Below are 18,456 nucleotides of genomic sequence, written 5' to 3' on the forward strand. Positions count from 1 at the left end.
TAAAATATTGTTTTGTGTTCTGCCTACTAACATTTTTGTATGCAGTGTACTTATAGCTGTGTCATTCCAGCATATTAGAAAGACAAGTTGGGTCTTTTATTGGACCAATTTCTGTTGGTGAACGAGACAAGGCACACAGAGCTCTTCTTTTCTTCTTTTCTGTTGTTTTTAACTGTAGTCATAAGCTTGTTATATAGTGATGGAATACACTTAAAAAAATAAAACAATAAAACTGCATCCTCAAATCAAAAAGAATTTTAGTACAGCTAGAAGGAAACTCTACTCCACCTCATCAAAAGTTTTTCAGTTCTAAAATTCAGATAGCTCTTTCTTCATGTTGGTGTTCCAGCTGGTTTCTATGTGATTTCCCCTTTCGTATGATCTGGCTTTAGTAGATATTAATGCTTTACTTCCTTTCACAATGGCTATGTTAAATAATGTTTTATTATTTAATGTAATTATGATTCTCAACTCTTCAGTATATTTAGATATTTTCCATTTTTGAAGAGTCCACTACATCATATTTTTCTTTTGATTTTTTTTAAATTAAGTCTCTTGTCATGTGACTCCTTTAGGACTGATTAAAGTGCTTCCTGCCTACTTCTGACTCTCAAAATGTGCTAATGATCTCCTTTTTCCTTTTAAAGGAAGTTCCTCTTCCTCTAAAGAAAATCAAGCCTTCTTATGTAATTCCTGTTTTTTACATTGAGGACTATCAAGGGATTAATATAAGAAAAATGAATAAAGCATAGCTTTAACATAGCAAAACTACACACTACGATAGGGCAAGCAGAAAATCCATTCTGAACAGTGTAAAAATTCATGCGACAACAATACCAAGCACGTATATATTCATCCATAGATCTCAAAGTGCTTTATGGAGCAGGTCAAGATCATTATTCCCATATTACAGATAGAAAAACAGAGGCATTCAGAGGTGAAAGGTCACCCAGGAGGCCAGTGGCACAGCTAGAACTAGAATCCACTGCACTATTCACTAGATCACACTATATCAATGTATGTGTTATAAGAGCAGGCATAACAACATTTTTAAAGATGTTTTTCCTTTAAATTATTGGCACTTTCTCAACCATAAATACATTTTAACAGGCTGTTTTGGAACAATTATTTCTGCACTTGAGTTTTTGGCGCTAAATCCCTGAAGACCCTGGTGAGGGTATATATGCAGCTTTGTTGGAGGAATAGCTCAGTCATTTGATCATTGGCCTACTAAACCTAGGGTTATTTAAAGATCTGGGGCAAAAATCAGTACTTGGCCCTGCTAGTGAAGGTAGGGGACTGGACTCAATGACCTTTGGTCCTTTCCAGTTCTAGAAGATAGGTATGTATCTCAGAAGACATTCATTTTGATCTTGGACAGCAAGCTGATCCATAGGAGGCCTCAAGCCACTGAAGACCCACCAAGAAATTCTGGCAACCTATAGGGGATGCCAAGCAGACGAAAGTCCTGCTGTACCACACAGAACAGCATGAGGTGCTCAAGAGGTTAGTGGGCCCTGTCACAATTAGAATTGTCATACACTGCCACCATGACATCAGTGCCACTTCAGTCTGTCCAATTCTCATGCTACCAACTCTCACTGACTTCCATAGGGAGTTACTCTTACCATGATGGGAAGAAGGAGCAGGGTCTGTGGGTTGCATTACATTTTTCAAGCATAGCTCCCAATAGAACTTATCTGGTGAGCAGTGCTGGTGCTAGTCCATTGAGGTCCCTAAGCAGGAATATACACACACACACACATACACACGACACAATACTAAAACAGGCAAGTTCTTATCATGAAAAGTGAAAGGGGGATGCTTGAGCTGCTTGTGGCCCTAAGCAATTGCTTTGTCTTACTTATGCCTAGCCCAGCTCTGCCAGTGAGATAACCTAGAAGTCAAACAATTAAAATAAACAAGTGGGAGAGAGGGAGAGGGAAGAGAAAGAAATTAAAGGAATGAAGAAGGAAATGAATATTTTCACAGAAAAGGCACAGCACTCTGGAAAGAAATGGATAAATATGGACAGTAGATGAGGTCATTAGTAACAGAATCCTTTTGGAGATTTGCATCCCTATGAATGCAGTTCCTACCCTTAGAAAAAGCTTAAACCAACAGTGTCATTACCAGACACATCCCAGCAGACCAGCACAAGAGTCACAATTTCCCTTTTGGCAGTTTCTCCAAGAACAGAAGAATCAGCGCAGGCTTGGAAAACAACAGTTAGAAAGATGCTTACTCCAGCTGTTCTCATCTCTATGATACTTTTGGGAGTTGAGTCCCTTGTTGCAAGCCTGGGAAATGGATTTATTATAGTTGTGATTTTCACTGACTGGATCAAAAGCAGAAAGGTGACCTCTTGTGAGCTCATTCTGACCTCCTTGAGTATCTCCAGGTTTCTCCTACAATGGATTGTAATGCTAAGCAACTTCATCTATGTCGTTTTTCCAAGGACTTCTACACTAGGATGCAAACATAAAGCATTTGGAATCCTGTGGAATTATCTAAACATGGTCAGTCTCTGGTGTGCCACCTGGCTTAGCGTCTTCTACTCTGTAAAGATTGCCAACTTCACCCAACCCTTCTTTCTCTGGTTGAAGCTGAGAATTGCTTGGCTGGTGCCAAGGCTGCTCCTGGGATCCATGATGGTTTCCTTGGTCAGTACCATCCCATTAGTCTGGAGTGATGTTGGGATTGATCTGTGCAACTCAAGAAAAAGCCCAGAAGGAAACACAACCTTGAATGATGCTAAGAATATCCCATATCTCTTCTTTATGCCTATGGCAATTGTTGTATCTGCCATCCCTTTCATCATATTCTTGTTTTCATCCATCCTATTGCTCATCTCTCAATGGAAACACACCAAGAAAATGAAAAACAATGTTACTGGTTTGAAAGATGTCAGTGTGGCAGCCCATACCAATGCTATGAAATCTCTGCTCTCCTTCTTTATCCTTTACATTACATATTTTGTGACTATGATAGTCATCATGGCATACACAATCAAATTTCAAAACTCTACACGTTTACCTTTTGAAGTTCTACTTTGTGCATATCCTTCTGGACACTCCATTGTTTTGGTTCTGACCAATCCAAAACTGAAACAGTTGTCAGTGAAGATTCTGCATCAAATCAAATGCCATCTAAGAGAAGGGACTTATTAAAGCCTATTACAACACCCTAAAGGAGGATCCTTTCACTCTCATCCAGCATAGGAAGGGAATCAAATCCATATTCTGCATTTCGCATTAGATTTTTTTCTCCATGCTATTCCTCAGATTGATTATTTGCTGAACTGCAGCTTCACTCCCAGCCCTGCATGGAAAAGGCTCCCACCTTTGATAGGCTCTCCATCTCTCCTCCCACAGATCCTTACTTAATAACCACTCATTCCATGAACTATTCCTATGTTACCCTCCTGCAGCCCCCTTCTCTGAATTCTTGTCCTGTATTTCAGTTTGGAAGTGTTCAGTTATAATCTCTGTGTCTTATTCTTTCTTTGGCACAAACCAAATATATATAGGTAATGCTATTTAAATTGCTACTAATAAGAGTCATAATTAATACTTTTCTATTGGGATCTTACTTATGGATGCCCTCATTAAACATTTGTGAAATGCTGATGACTGAAATCAAGTGCAACTGCTTGTGTAAGTATAAAATTGAATCATAGACCCTAGATCAGGGACACAGTGGCATTGTAGGGGGTTGGTCACCTGCTCCTGCCCTGAGGGATTTAAGACAGCCCTGGGAGAGGGCTGTTGCAGGAGAAAATAGCTACAAGGCTGATTGGGGAAGCAGCCGCAGCTGGACCACACCCCAATCAGGCCTCAGCTAGCCCTACATAAAAGGCTAGGGAAGCCAGGAGCTGACATTGTCTCTCTCTGGCTGTAGCAGAAGGGAGACCTGAGCAGAGTATCTAAGTGGAGCAGGACTGGGGAAAAGCAGAGGTGCTGGGGAGCTCCAGCCTAGAAAGGTTCCAACCCTAATAATCTGTGATTCTGTGATCATCATCTGGTCTGACCTCTGACACATTTCAGGCCACAGAATGTCACCCACCCACTCCTGTAATTGATCCATAATCTCTGTCTGAGTTATTGAAATGCTTAAATCATGATTTAAAGACTTCAGGTTACAGAGACTCTATTATTTACTCAGGGCCATCCTTCGCCATAGGCAGAACAGGCAGCTGCCTAGGGCACCACTAGGTCCGGGGTCCCGAACAGACAGGAAGCAGTGGAGCATGTAAGAGCAGGGCTGCTGGGCTCTAGAGAGAGCGGAATGCAGCACAGTCTGAGGGAGGGGATTGGCTCCAGGGATCTCTGGGAAGGGTTGGGGAAAGGAACTCACTTGTGAGTGTGACTTTGCCCTGGAGTGAGGTGAGGCAGGCTTGGCGGCTTTGGCACCAGTATCCTTTGTTGTCCCCCATAACGTCCATTCTTCTCCCCCCATGCTCCATGGAGCACACCCTTCCTTTCTCCCTCCCCCCCACAGAGCACCCGTCTCTCCCCCCTCCTCTCCGTCAGGGCTGGGTTGGGTGAGGTGCTTGTGGGTGGATGTGGGGAGGCTGGCTACCTGCTGAGAAATGAAAGTGAAAGAAACTCACATCCTCGGCAGCCATACAGGATTGGAATGTCACACAGGGCTGGGCTGGGGATAGCCAGATAGCATGTGTGAACAATCAGGACGGGGATTGGGGTAGGGTGAGCAGATGTTCCATTTTATAGGGACAGTCCCAATTTTGGGGTCTTTTTCTTATATAGGCACCTATTCCTCCCCAACTCCCATCCTGATTATTCACACTTCTATCTAGTCACCCTAGGTGCGGGTAATTGGTGCCTATATAAGACAAAGCCCTAAATATCGGGACTGGCCCTATAACATCGGGACATCTGGATCTGGTCACCCTAGCTGGGGAGCATGTCTCTCCCCTGAGCTAGCAGTGATCCATCTCATCTGGGGGAGGTGCACAGGGCAGGATGAGCTGCTGTGGCTCCATGGGTGCCCCATCCCTGAGATCAGATACTGTGCTAACTTCACCATGGTCCGTTGGGCTGGCAGTGGTACCCATTGGCGTGTGATCGGACCTGAGGGTTTGCTGTTGCTGTTGCCACTCTGCACCCCAAGAGGTGGATTTTGGGTTCCTGTAGTTTTCCACTTATCCCTTTCTCTATTGCAGCTATTGGACCAGCAGGCTGGGAGGTCAGCCAAGCATGAAAGCAGTACTGTGTTGCCATTTAGATTGTTATTTAACAAATTTGTTCCCCAAAAATGCTTGCTAACAATCTTGAATTCAATCCTCTGGATGACGCTGCTTGTCGTCATCCAGAGGCATCGCCACCAAAATGCCGCCAAATTTCAGCGGCATTTCGGTAGATGCTCATCCGCCAGCCAGTACACAGGAGCACTGAGAGGCCCCTGGGGGCACCATGGCACCCATGGGCACTGCGTTGGGGACCCCTGACCTAGAAAGCCTCCTGAAGCACGACAATCATTTTGATTTAAATGGACTTGAACTGTACAAAGAATTGAGTACACCGTCATCAATGTCACCACATGCAAAATCAGTGATGGACATTGTACAGTTTATTCATACCATCAAGCTTGTTGATATATATCCTAATGTGTACATTCCCACTCGTGTTCTACTGGCAATTCCTGTAACAGTAGCATCAGGAAAACGGAGTTTCTGAAAACTAAAGCTCATTAAAAACTATCTCTGCTCTACAAGGAGTCAGGAACAGTTGACTGGTCTTGCTATTGCAATCAAACAAAACATCACTTTGTCTTTGTCATATGATGACATTATTAATGATTTTGCAGCCAAAAAAGCCAGAAAGATTGCTTTTAATTAAAAACAAATCCTTGTTTCAACACTTCTTCTTATAAATTTCCAATAAAATGTTGACAAATTAAAAAAATTATATTATTTGTATCATTCTGTCAAATCAGAATTTTTTCTATAGTGCTACGTCTTTAGGGCTAGTCCATCAGCATTACACTGTGCTTAATTAAGTAAACTAGTTTTAATAACAGGTATGTGGCAAGTTTTCCAATAGTGTAAGCTTATTTTTGTGTTGCTAAGAGCAAGACAGGCACAGGGGCATCAGTTTAATAATCCCACCTAGGGCACCATAAATCCTAAAGATGGTCCTGTATTTACTCTAGTTCAGAGCAGCAAGTGACCTGTGCCCCATGCTGCAAAAGAAGGCAAAACACCCCAGGGTCTTTGCCAATCTGACCTGGTGGGAAATTCCTTTCTGACCCTGTCATAAACAAATAGCTAAGGGTTAACGTCTCTTTCACCTGGAAAGAAGTAATCTGAAATACCTGACCAGAGGACCAATCAGGAAACAAGACTTTTTCAAATCTGGGTGGAGGGAACTTTGTGTGGGAGTCCTTTGTTCTTTCGTCTTCTGCCTGTATGCTCTCTCAGCTATGAGAGGATTTCTGTTTCCTGCTTTCTAATCTTCTATTTCCAAATTGTAAGTACCATATAGTAAGGCAGTAAGGTTTCTATTGTTTTCTTTTGTATTTACATGGATATAGTTGCTGGAGTACTTTGAATTGTATTCTTTTTGAATAAGGCTGTTTATTCAATATTCTTTTAAGCAAATGACCCTGTATTTGTCACCTTGATACAGAGAGACCATTTTTATGTATTTTTCTTCCTTTTTATATAAAGCTTTCTTTTAAGACCTGTTGGAGTTTTTCTTTAGTGGGGAACTCCAGGGAATTAAGTCTGCAGCTCACCAGGGAATTGGTGGGAGGAAGAAGTCAGGGGGAAATCTGTGTGTGTTAGATTTACTAGCCTGACTTTGCATTCCCTCTGGGTGAAGAGGGAAGTGCTTGTGTTTCCAGGACTGGAAATAAAGAGGGTGGAATCCCTCTGTTTAGATTCACGGAGTTTGCTTCTGTGTCTCTCTCCAGGAACACCTGGAGGGGGGAAGGGAAAAGGTTTATTTCCCTTTGTTGTGAGACTCAAGGGATTTGGGTCTTGGGGTCCCCAGGGAAGGTTTTGGGGGGGACCAGAGTGCCCCAAAACACCCTAATTATTTGGGTGGTGGCAGCTTTACCAGGTCCAAGCTGGTAACTAAGCTTGGAGGTTTTCATGCTAACCCCCATATTTTGGACGCTAAGGTCCAAATCTGGGACTAGGTTATGATATGAGTGGCAGTGGTGAGATAGATAGAATCCAGAAGCCAGTAGGAATATTATATTTTTCTTTTCTCTGCTAGGGAGTTTTAAGCAGAGAGGAACAGTTTGGTTTTAAAAGGAACCAGAGAGAATTTTTTTCTGCTCTCTTTGGCAGTTTTTGGCTTGCATATTAAGCAAGGAACCATTAAGAGACTATTAAGGGTCTTTTGTCACACAATAGCACTCCCATTAGGAGTCAAATACCAGCACTATATACATGCAAATAAAGTGGTTTTTCTGGTTTACTGTACTTTGAAAAGATTAGCTAGAGGAAGAAAGGGAGAAAGGCACTGTTGCTAGGCAGACCCCAGGAGGCAACAGAGCCTGCAGTTCAGAAGATAAACACTGGAGGGCACCCCAACACAAGAAAACAAGATGTCACGAAAACCAGAGGCAGTACAGCTCGAAGCAATGGAAAAACAGATAGAACTGCTCAGAACACAGATGGCCAGAGATGAGGCAAGTCACAAACAAGAGATGGAAAGGCTACAAAAACAAGAAGAAGCCAAAAATGCAGCCCACCACAGAAAACTACAAGAAGAAGAGGTAGCCTACCGCCGGGAAATGGAAAAACAAGAAAAAGAAACTGAAGAGAAGGAAAAACAGAGAAAACATGAACTGGACTTAGCGCAAGCTGGGCTAAATGCTCCAGCCAATCCTAACAACCCTTCGCCAATTATGGTTCACATCACAGGAAATTTCCCACCTACAAGGCAGGTGATGACACCGAGGCCTTCTTGGAAAATTTTGAAAGAGCCTGTCTTGGGTACAGCATCCCTGAAGACTAGTACATGGTAGAATTGAGGCCACAGCTCAGTGGACCTTTAGCAGAGGTGGCCGCTGAAATTCCTAAGGAGAACATGAACGATTATAAACTTTTTCAAACCAAGGCCAGATACAGAATGGGGATAACACCGGATCATGCCTGTCGGCGTTTCAGAACCCAAAAATGGAAACCAGAGGTGTCATTTCCCAAACACGCCTACTACGTTGGGAAAAATTATGAGGCCTGGATATCAGGACACAATGTTAAATCCTTGGAAGAACTACACCTCCTCATACAAATGGAGCAGTTCTTGGATGGTGTTCCTGAGGACATAACACGGTACATACAAGATGGAAAACCCAAAAAACTCACCGAGCCGGGGGAGATTGGAGCCAGATGGATGGAAGTGGCAGAAAGCAAGAAAGCTACTGTCAAGGGGAACGAATACCCCAGAGGGCACACCGACCATAAACCCTACAACTGAGGGCAGCCAAAAACCCCACCTACAACCCAAGTTAAGCCACAGACACCCTATTCTTCCACCTCACCAGTCTCCAGTAACTCACCTCGACCCAGTGACACATCAGATGGAAGATGCTTTAAGTGTAATGAACTGGGACATATCAAGGCCAACTGTCCAAAGAACGCCATCCGAGTGCAATTCATTACACCACCATCACCCAAAAGATCCCCAGGCCCAGATGCCTCTCAAATACCCTTGGAGCAAAGGGAAAATTTGAGAGTGGGCGGAAAGAAGGTTACTGCGTGGAGAGACACGGGGGCACAAGTGTCAGCTATCCACCAATCCTTCGTAGACCCCAAATTCATCAACCCAAAGGCCCAAGTGACAATTTACCCCTTCATGTCACAAGCTGTAGACTTGCCTACAGCTCAACTGCCTGTCCAGTACAAAGGCTGGTCAGGAATGTGGACTTTTGCAGTCTATGACAATTATCCTATCCCCATGCTACTGGGGGAAGACTTGGCCAACCAGGTGAAGCGGGCCAAGAAAGTGAAAATGCTTACACGTAGCCAAACCAGGCAAGCTTCCAGACCCATTCCTGTTCCTGAGCCGTCCACAGGCGCCCCGTCTGTGTTACCAGAGACCCAGACAGAGGTAGTGGACCCGGATTCCATGCCAACCACTGAAACAGCCACAGCGCCTCCAGTCCCAGGCCTGGAACTGGAACAGCAACCAGCACCAGCAATTGCAACCACATCCTCAAACTCAACGCCAGAGGGCGCCAGAAAGCCAGAACTGGCAGAAGCAGCAAACAACCATACCCAAAAGGCTCAGCCAGAGCCTGAAATACCCTCAGGTGCGCCAGCAGAGAGCGGTTCACCAGCAACGGAAACAACCCTATCACCTACATCGCTTCCAGAGGGACCAAGCCCAAGTCCCCAGTCTGAGGAAGAACTGGTGACCCCAGCCTCAAGGGAACAGTTCCAGACTGAGCAGGAAGCAGATGACAGCCTTCAGCAAGCTTGGGCGGTGGCACGGAGCACCCACCGCCTCTCAGCTCTTCTAATCGATCCCGGTTTGTTATAGACCAAGGACTTTTATACAAGGAAATTCTTTCTGGTGGACACCGGGAAGAATGGCAGCCGCAAAAACAGTTGGTGGTTCCAAGTACCGGCGGAAGCTCTTAAGCTTAGCCCATGATCATCCCAGTGGCCATGCTGGAGTGAACAGAACCAAGGATTGGTTAGGGAAGTCCTTCCACTGGGAGGGGATGGGCAAGGATGTTGCCAAGTATGTCCGGTCTTGTGAGGTATGCCAAAGAACGGGAAAACCCCAAGACCAGGTCAAGGCCCCTCTCCAGCCACTCCTCATAATTGAGGTCCCATTTCAGCGAGAAGCTGTGGATATTCTGGGTCCTTTCCCAAAAAAGACACCCAGAGGAAAGCAGTACGTACTAACTTTCGTGGACTTTGCTACGCGATGGCCGGAAGCAGTAGCTCTAGGCAACACCAGGGCTAACACTGTGTGCCTGGCCCTAACAGACATTTTTGCCAGGGTAGGTTGGCCCTCCGACATCCTTACAGATTCAGGATCTAATTTCCTGGCAGGGACCATGCAAAAACTGTGGGAAACTCATGGGGTGAACCACTTGGTTGCCACCCCGTACCACCATCAAACCAATGGCCTGGTGGAAAGGTTCAATGGAACTTTTGGGGGCCATGATACGTAAATTCGTCAACGAATACTCCAATAATTGGGACCTAGTGTTGCAGCAGTTGCTGTTTGCCTACAGGGCTGTGCCACATCCCAGTTTAGGGTTTTCACCGTTTGAACTTGTGTATGGCCATGAGGTTAAGGGGCCATCACAGTTGGTGAAGCAGCAATGGGAGGGGTTTACGCCTTCTCCAGGAACTAACATTCTGGACTTTGTAAGCAACCTACAAAGCACCCTCCGACACTCTTTAGCCCTTTCTAGAGAAAACCTCAAGGATTCTCAGGAAGAGCAAAAGGCCTGGTATGAGAGACATACCAGAGAACGTTCCTTCAAAGTAGAGACCAGGTTATGGTCTTGAAGGTGCAACGGGCCCATAAGATGGAAGCATCATGGGAAGGGCCATTCACGGTCCAAGAGCGCCTGGGAACTGTGAACTACCTCATAGCATTTCCCAATTCCTCACTAAAGCCCAGAGTGTACCATGTTAATTCTCTCAAGCCTTTCTATTCCAGAGAATTGCAGGTTTGTCAGTTTACAGTCCAGGGAGATAATGCTGAGTGGCCTGAAGGTGTCTACTACGATGGAAAAAAAGACGGTGGCGTGGAAGAGGTGAACCTCTCAACCACCCTGGAACGTCTGCAGTGGCGACAAATCAAGGAGCTGTGCACTGGCTTCGCCCCATTGTTCTCAGCCACCCCAGGACGGACTGAACGGGCATACCACTCCATTGACACAGGTAATGCTCACCCCATTAGAACCCCACCCTATCGGGTGTCTCCTCATGCCCAAGCTGCTATAGAACGGGAGATCCAGAACATGGTACAGATGGGTATAATCCGCTCATCTACCAGTGCATGGGCATCTCCAGTGGTTCTGGTACCCAAACCAGATGGGGAAATATGCTTTTGCGTGGACTACCGTAAGCTAAATGCGGTAACTCGTCCGGACAACTATCCAATGCCACGCACTGATGAGCTATTGGAGAAGTTGGGTGTGCCCAGTTCATCTCTACAATAGACTTAACCAAGGGGTACTGGCAAGTACCGCTAGATGAACCTGCCAAGGAAAGGTCAGCATTCGTCACCCATGCGGGGGTGTATGAATTCAATGTCCTTCCTTTCGGCCTTCGAAATGCACCCACCACCTTCCAGAGGCTGGTAGATGATCTACTAGCAGGACTGGGAGAATTTGCAGTTGCCTACCTCGATGATGTGGCCATTTTTTCAGACTCCTGGCCCGAACACCAACTACACCTGGAAAAGGTCTTTGAGCGCATCAGGCAGGCCGGACTAACTGTTAAGGCCAAAAAGTGTCAAATAGACCATAACAGAGTGACTTACCTGGGACACCAGGTGGGTCAAGGAACCATAAACCCCCTACAGGCCAAGGTGGATGCTATCCAAAAGTGGCCTGTCCCAAGGTCAAAGAAACAGGTCCAATCCTTCTTAGGCTTGGCCGGGTACTACAGGCGATTTGTACCACACTACAGCCAAATCGCTGCCCCACTGACCGACCTGACCAAAAAGACCCAGCCAAATGCAGTTAAGTGGACTGATGAGTGTCAAAAGGCCTTTACAATAGTGAAAAGTGCAAGGTTATGCATTTAGGAACTAATAATAAGAATTTTGGATATACGTTGGGGGCCCATCAGTTGGAAGCGACGGAGGAGGAGAAGGACCTTGGGGTGCTGGTTGATAGCAGGATGACTATGAGTCGCCAATGTGATACGGCTGTTAAAAAAGCAAATGCGATTTTGGGATGCATCAGGCGGGGTATTTCCTGCAAGGATAAGGAGGTGTTAGTACCGTTATACAAGGCGTTGGTGAGACCCCATCTGGAATACTGTGTGCAGTTCTGGTGTCCCATGTTCAAGAAGGATGAATTCAAACTGGAACAGGTTCAGAGATGGGCTACAAGGATGATCCGAGGAATGGAAAAACTGCCTTATGAAAGAAGACTCCAAGAGCTTGGCTTGTTTAGCCTGGCCAAAAGAAGGCTGCGGGGGGATATGCTTGCTCTATATAAATATATCAGGGGGGTTAACGTTAGGGAGGGAGAGGAATTATTTAAGTTTAGTACTAATGTAGGCACGAGGACGAATGGGTATAAACTGGATATTAGGAAGTTTAGACTTGAAATTAGATGAAGGTTTCTAACCATTAGGGGAGTGAAGTTCTGGAACAGCCTTCCGAGGGAAGTAGTCAGGGCAAAAGACTTTCCTGGCTTTAAGACAAAGCTTGATAAGTATATGGAGGGGATGTTATGATAGGATTGTTAATTTGGGCAATTGATCTTGGATTACCACCAGATAGGTCTGCTCAATGATCTGCGGGGAGATGTTGGATGGCATGGGAACTGAGTTACTGCAGAGAATTCCTTCTTGGGTGCTGGCTGGTGAGTCTTGCCCACATGCTCAGGGTTTAGCTGATTGCCATATTTGGGGTCGGGAAGGAATTTTCCTCCAGGGCAGATTGGCAGGGGCCCTGGAGGTTTTTCGCCTTCCCCTGCAGCGTGGGGCACGGGTCGCTTGCTGGTGGTTTCTCTGCAGCTTGAGGTCTTCAAACCAGTTTTGAAGATTTCAATAACTCGATCCTGGGATAGGGGTTGTTATAAAATTGGATGGGTGGGGTTCTGTGGCCTGCCTTGTGCAGGAGGTCAGACTAGATGATCAGATTGGTCCCTTCTGACCTATGAGTCTATGAGTCTATGAGTAAGGCAATGCTCATGTCTGACCCTGTACTCAGGGCCCCGGATTTTGACAAGCCATTCCTAGTAACCACAGATGCATCTGAGCGTGGTATAGGAGCAGTGCTCATGCAGGAAGCAACAGATCACAACTTCCATCCTGTCGTGTTTCTCAGCAAAAAACTGTCTGAGAGGGAAAGTCACTGGTCAGTCAGTGAAAAGGAATGCTATGCCATTGTGTACGCCCTGGAAAAGCTACGCCCATATGTTTGGGGACGGCGGTTCCAGCTACAAACTGACCATGCTGCACTAAAGTGGCTTCATACTGCCAAGGGGAACAACAAGAAACTTCTTCCTTGGAGTTTAGCTCTCCAAGATTTTGATTTTAAAATTTAGCACATCTCAGGAGCTTCTAACAAAGTAGCTGATGCACTCTCCCATGAAAGTTTCCCAGAATCCAGTAGTTAAAAAGTGTTCTTACACTGTAGAAGTCTGTTAGTTATATACTTAGTGGTATATGTAACAGTGCATGTGTTGTATTAATCTGTTTAGTTTAAAGTTCTAGGAGGAAATCGCCGCCAGTGAGCTTCCCCACTGTCTGCAGTTTGGGGGGCGTGTCATAAACAGATAGATAAGGGTTAACATCTCTTTCACCTGGAAAGAAGTAATCTGAAATACCTGACCAGAGGACCAATCAGGAAACAAGACTTTTTCAAATCTGGGTGGAGGGAACTTTGTGTGGGAGTCCTTTGTTCTTTGGTCTTCTGCCTGTATGCTCTCTCGGCTATGAGAGGATTTCTGTTTCCTGCTTTCTAATCTTCTATTTCCAAGTTGTAAGTACCATATAGTAAGGCAGTAAGGTTTCTATTGTTTTCTTTTGTATTTACATGGATATAGTTGCTGGAGTACTTTGAATTGTATTCTTTTTGAATAAGGCTGTTTATTCAATATTCTTTTAAGCAAATGACCCTGTATTTGTCACCTTGATACAGAGAGACCATTTTTATGTATTTTTCTTCCTTTTTATATAAAGCTTTCTTTTAAGACCTGTTGGAGTTTTTCTTTAGTGGGGAACTCCAGGGAATTGAGTCTGCAGCTCACCAGGGAATTGGTGGGAGGAAGAAGTCAGGGGGAAATCTGTGTGTGTTAGATTTACTAGCCTGACTTTGCATTCCCTCTGGGTGAAGAGGGAAGTGCTTGTGTTTCCAGGACTGGAAATAAAGAGGGTGGAATCCCTCTGTTTAGATTCACGGAGTTTGCTTCTGTGTCTCTCTCCAGGAACACCTGGAGGGGGGAAGGGAAAAGGTTTATTTCCCTTTGTTGTGAGACTCAAGGGATTTGGGTCTTGGGATCCCCAGGGAAGGTTTTTTCAGTGGGACCAGAGTGCCCCAAAACACTCTAATTTTTTTGGGTGGTGGCAGCTTTACCAGGTCCAAGCTGGTAACTAAGCTTGGAGGTTTTCATGCTAACCCCCATATTTTGGACGCTAAGGTCCAAATCTGGGACTAGGTTATGATAGACCCCAAATATGGTGACCAGATTTACCCGCCAGACACCTGAGAAATAATTATCTGTATTAAATCTTCAGAGTCCCATAACTGGTTGTTGGAGATATTTGACAATAGCAGTCATTCACTCTTGCCTTCCTGACACCTGCTTCGCTACTGTGAAGTCACATTTTGAGCTTCCACCACTTAGCCCAGCTATCAGTGATCTCAGTGAGTAGTGGGGCACCTCAATGGTAGCGCAGGCTGTGCAGCCTCTTTCACGGCAACAGGGCCAGCTCTAGACACCAGCACTCCAAGCATCTGCTTGGGGCGGCACGTTCCAAAAGGTGTCACTCCTGCCATCCACTTGGGGAGCAAAAAGCCAGGAGCAGGCCCTGAACCAACATATTCCCTGTCAGCTGAGGCTTTCAGGCTGAGCTGGAACTGAGATTGCAGTTCTGGCTTCAGTCGCTAGATGGCGCTCACGGCAGCCTGAGTCGCACAGGCTGGACCGCACTTCAGGCTGCCCTGCCGCTGGGGGGTCTGAGCATCATCCCCCGGAGCTGGGCCCGAGCTGCGGCGGCGAGAGGGGCTCAGCTCCAGGCGACGATGCTCAGGCTCCCCAGCAGCAGGGCAGCCTGAACTGCAGTCCGGCCTGGGTGTGAGCAGCCGAGGTGGGAGGGAAGCTGGGCCCGGGATGCAGGGACAGGGAGAGGGAGGGGGAGGGGTCCTGCTGCCACCACTGCTGCTGCTCTGCTCCGGGTCTCCCCAGGGCAGCGCGGCGTTTCCCGGCGGGAGTGGGCTGTGCAGGGCGTCGCCGGGCTGGGCAGGGGGCGTGGCTCCCGGCTCCTGCGCTGACGGGGCGAGTGGCTGGGCTGCTCGAACTGCCGGGGAACTGCCACCTCCTGCCCCCAGACCCAGCCCGCTGCACACAGGGCCGTCCTTAGGATTTATGGTGCCCTAGGCAAGTTTATTAAACTGGTGCCCCTGTGCCTGACTTGCTCTGAGCAACACAAACATAAGCTTAAACTACTGGAAAACTTGCCACATGCATGTTATTAAAACCAGTTTAAGTTAATGAAGCACACTGTAATACTGATGGACTAGCACTAAAGAAGTAACACTATAGAAAAAATTCGGATTTGACAGAATGGTGCAAATAATATAATTTTTTTAATTTGTCACCATTTTATTGGAAATTTATATGAAGAGGTATTGAAATAAGGATTTGTTTTTAATGAAAAGCAATCTTTCTGGCTTTTTTGGCTGCAAAATCAGTAATAATGTCATCATATGACAAAGACAAAGTGATGTCTTGTTTGATTGCAATAGCAAGACCAGTCAAGTGTTCCTGACTCCTTGTAGAGCGGAGATAGTTTTTAATGAGCTTTAGTTTTCAGAAACTCCATTTTCCTGATGCCACTGTTACAGGAATTGTCAGTAGAACACGAGAGGGAATGTACACATTAGGATATATGTCAACAAGTTTGATGGTATGAATAAACTGTACAATGTTCATCGCTGATTTTGCATGTGGCAACACTGATGACAGTATACTCAATTCTTCGTACAGTTCAAGTCCATTTAAATCAAAACTATCACCGTGCTTCAGGAGGCTCTCTAGGTTCTTGCACTTTATCATTAGTTGCTCTTGTTTTTCTCTTTCGTTCAATTTAGTCCCGCTCAGCCTGCTGCCAGCTGAGTGAATGGAACCCCAGGCCGACAGTAGGTTGAGTGGCTCAGCCGAGGTCTCAGCCACCGGCCTGCTTAGCCTGCTGCCAGCCTGGGGTTCCTTGGGGGTCCCCAGGCCAGCAGCGGGTGCTGAGTGGGGCCAGTGGCCAGGACCCTGGCTGGCAATGGGGCAGCAGCTGGAACCCCAGAGCATCAAAAATCAGCTGGCATGCCACCTTTGGCACGTATGCCACAGGTTGCTGACCCCTGCTCTATACCAGTGGTTCCCAAATTGGGGTTCACGAACCCATGGGGGTTTGCAGAACATTACAGGGGGGTCGCCAGAAAAATTTCACTAATGGCGGCCAGAGGACCCCGGGCACTGGAGACAGCAGGTGGGACCCGGTCGCAGGGTAGACACCCCAAGCCCCAGGGAGAGTGGGGCTGGGCAGTTTGGGCTGGCAGCCCGAGTTCTGGCGCTCAGTGTTGGAGCTGGCAGCCCAAACTCCAGCGCTCCGCGTGGGGCTGGTAGCCCAAGCCCCAGGGAAAGTGGGGCCGGGCAGCTGGGGCTGGCAGCCCAAGTCCTGGCGGTCAGCAAGGGAGCCGGCAGCCTGAACTCCAGTGATCTGTGCGGGGCTGGCAGCCTGAGTAACAGGAAGAGTGGGGCTGGCAGCCTGAGCCCTGCCCCCATCAGTGGGGGAGCTGGCAGCCCGAACCCCAGCCTAAGCCCCAGGAAGAGCAGGGTGGGCAGTTGGGGCATCCATCACACTGAGGAAATTTAAACTTAAATTCCTGAAAATATTCATTTTCATGAGGGGGTTCATGACATTTCACAATTTAGTGAAAAGGGTTCATGGGCTGTTAAAGTTTGGGAACCCCGGCTCTATACACTAGTAAGGAGATGAGCATATTACAGTTGTTGGAGGGCTCTATTTAGCAGTAACAGGACTATAGGAAAGTCATTCAACATTTTTTGTTTCTCTGATGAAAACTGGCCCACTCCCTTCCTCATACCAAACTTGTTACAAATAATTGTCAACAACTTAATTTTCTGGTTTTGGCTAAGATACTGATTTTTTTAAAAAAAAAATTGAAATTGAATTCAGAATTGTTAGCAAGCACTTTTGGCAAACAAATTTGTTAAATGACAATCTAAATGGCAACACAGCACTGCTTTTATGCTTGGCTCAACCCCTCGCTTGCTGGTCCAACAGCTGCAGTAGAAGAGGAGATAGGTGGAAAACTGCAGGACCCCAAAATCCACCTCTTGAGGTGCAGAGTGGCAGCAGCAGTAGCAAACCCTCAGGTCAGATCACACGCCAATGGGCACCACCGCCAGCCCAATGGACCATGGTGAAGTTAGCACAGCATCTGATCTCAGGGACGGGGCACCGATGGAGCCACAACAGCTCATCCTGCCCTGTGAAACCCGCCTGGGGGAGAGATGCACTCCCCAGCTAGGGTGACCAGATCCAGATGTCCTGATTTTATAGGGCCAGTCCCAATATTTGGGGCTTTGTCTTATATAGGCACCAGGAGCCTATATAAGAAAAAGACCCCAAAATTGGGATTGTCCCTATAAAAGTGGGACATCTGCTCACCCTACCCCAACCCCCTGTCCTGATTTTTTGCACATGCTATCTGGCTATCCCCAGCCCAGTCCTGTGCCACCATTCCAATCCTGGCTGCCTGCCAAGGAAATGAGTTACTTTCACTTTCATTCCTCAGTAGGCAGCCAGGGATGCGAGGGAGGAGAGAGGGGTGCTCCGTGGGGGGAGGAAGAAAGGCAGGGTGCTCCATGGGGCAGGGGGTAGAAGAACGGATGTTATGGAGGACAACAAAGGATACTGCCAGAGCCGCAGAGCCTGCCTCACCTCATGCCAGGGGAAGGAGTCACACTCGCAGGTGAGTTCCTTCCCCCGCCGCTTCCCAGAGACCCCAGCAGCCAATCCCCTCCCTCAGACTGTGCTGCATTCGTCTCTCTAGGATCCAACAGCCCTGCTCTTACATGCTCCACTGCTTCCCGTCTGTCCGGGCTCCCGGCAGAGCGGTGCCCCCAGACCTAGTGGTGCCCTAGGCAGCTGCCTATTCTGCTTATGGCTAAGGACGGACCTGGCTGCGCACCTCCCCCGCCTCAGCCCTGCGCTGCCTGCCCTGGGCAGGGAGAGGCAAAGCCCAGCTCCAAGCGGGGCAGCGGGGGATACTGCCCTGCCGGGGGACCCCCACAGCTCGGGCACCTGGGGAGTCAGTGTCTGTCCTCTTGGCTCTGCCTGCAGGGGGCTGGGGAAGCAGCTGTCAGTGCCTGCCCCTCTCAGCCCTTGCACCCCCCATCCCGCTTGCAGCCCCTCCACTTGTACCTCCCCCCATTGCTCCTTCGCCGCACCCCTTCCCCTTGTACCCTCCCTTCACTTGCACCTCTCCCCTTGTACCCTCCCCCAGCCCTCTCCTCCCACACCTCCCTCTTCCC

The 18,456-nt window shown here is 47.2% G+C and overlaps 1 gene segment (V, D, J or C); it reads right to left on the reverse strand.

The window, feature by feature from the left end:
• Nucleotides 1-18,456, reverse strand: part of LOC115636523 — a 448,049-nt gene that overhangs the window by 402,959 nt on the left and 26,634 nt on the right.

This window comes from Gopherus evgoodei, chromosome 1 (assembly GCF_007399415.2).
Source record: "Gopherus evgoodei ecotype Sinaloan lineage chromosome 1, rGopEvg1_v1.p, whole genome shotgun sequence".
NCBI classification, from domain to species: domain Eukaryota; kingdom Metazoa; phylum Chordata; order Testudines; family Testudinidae; genus Gopherus; species Gopherus evgoodei.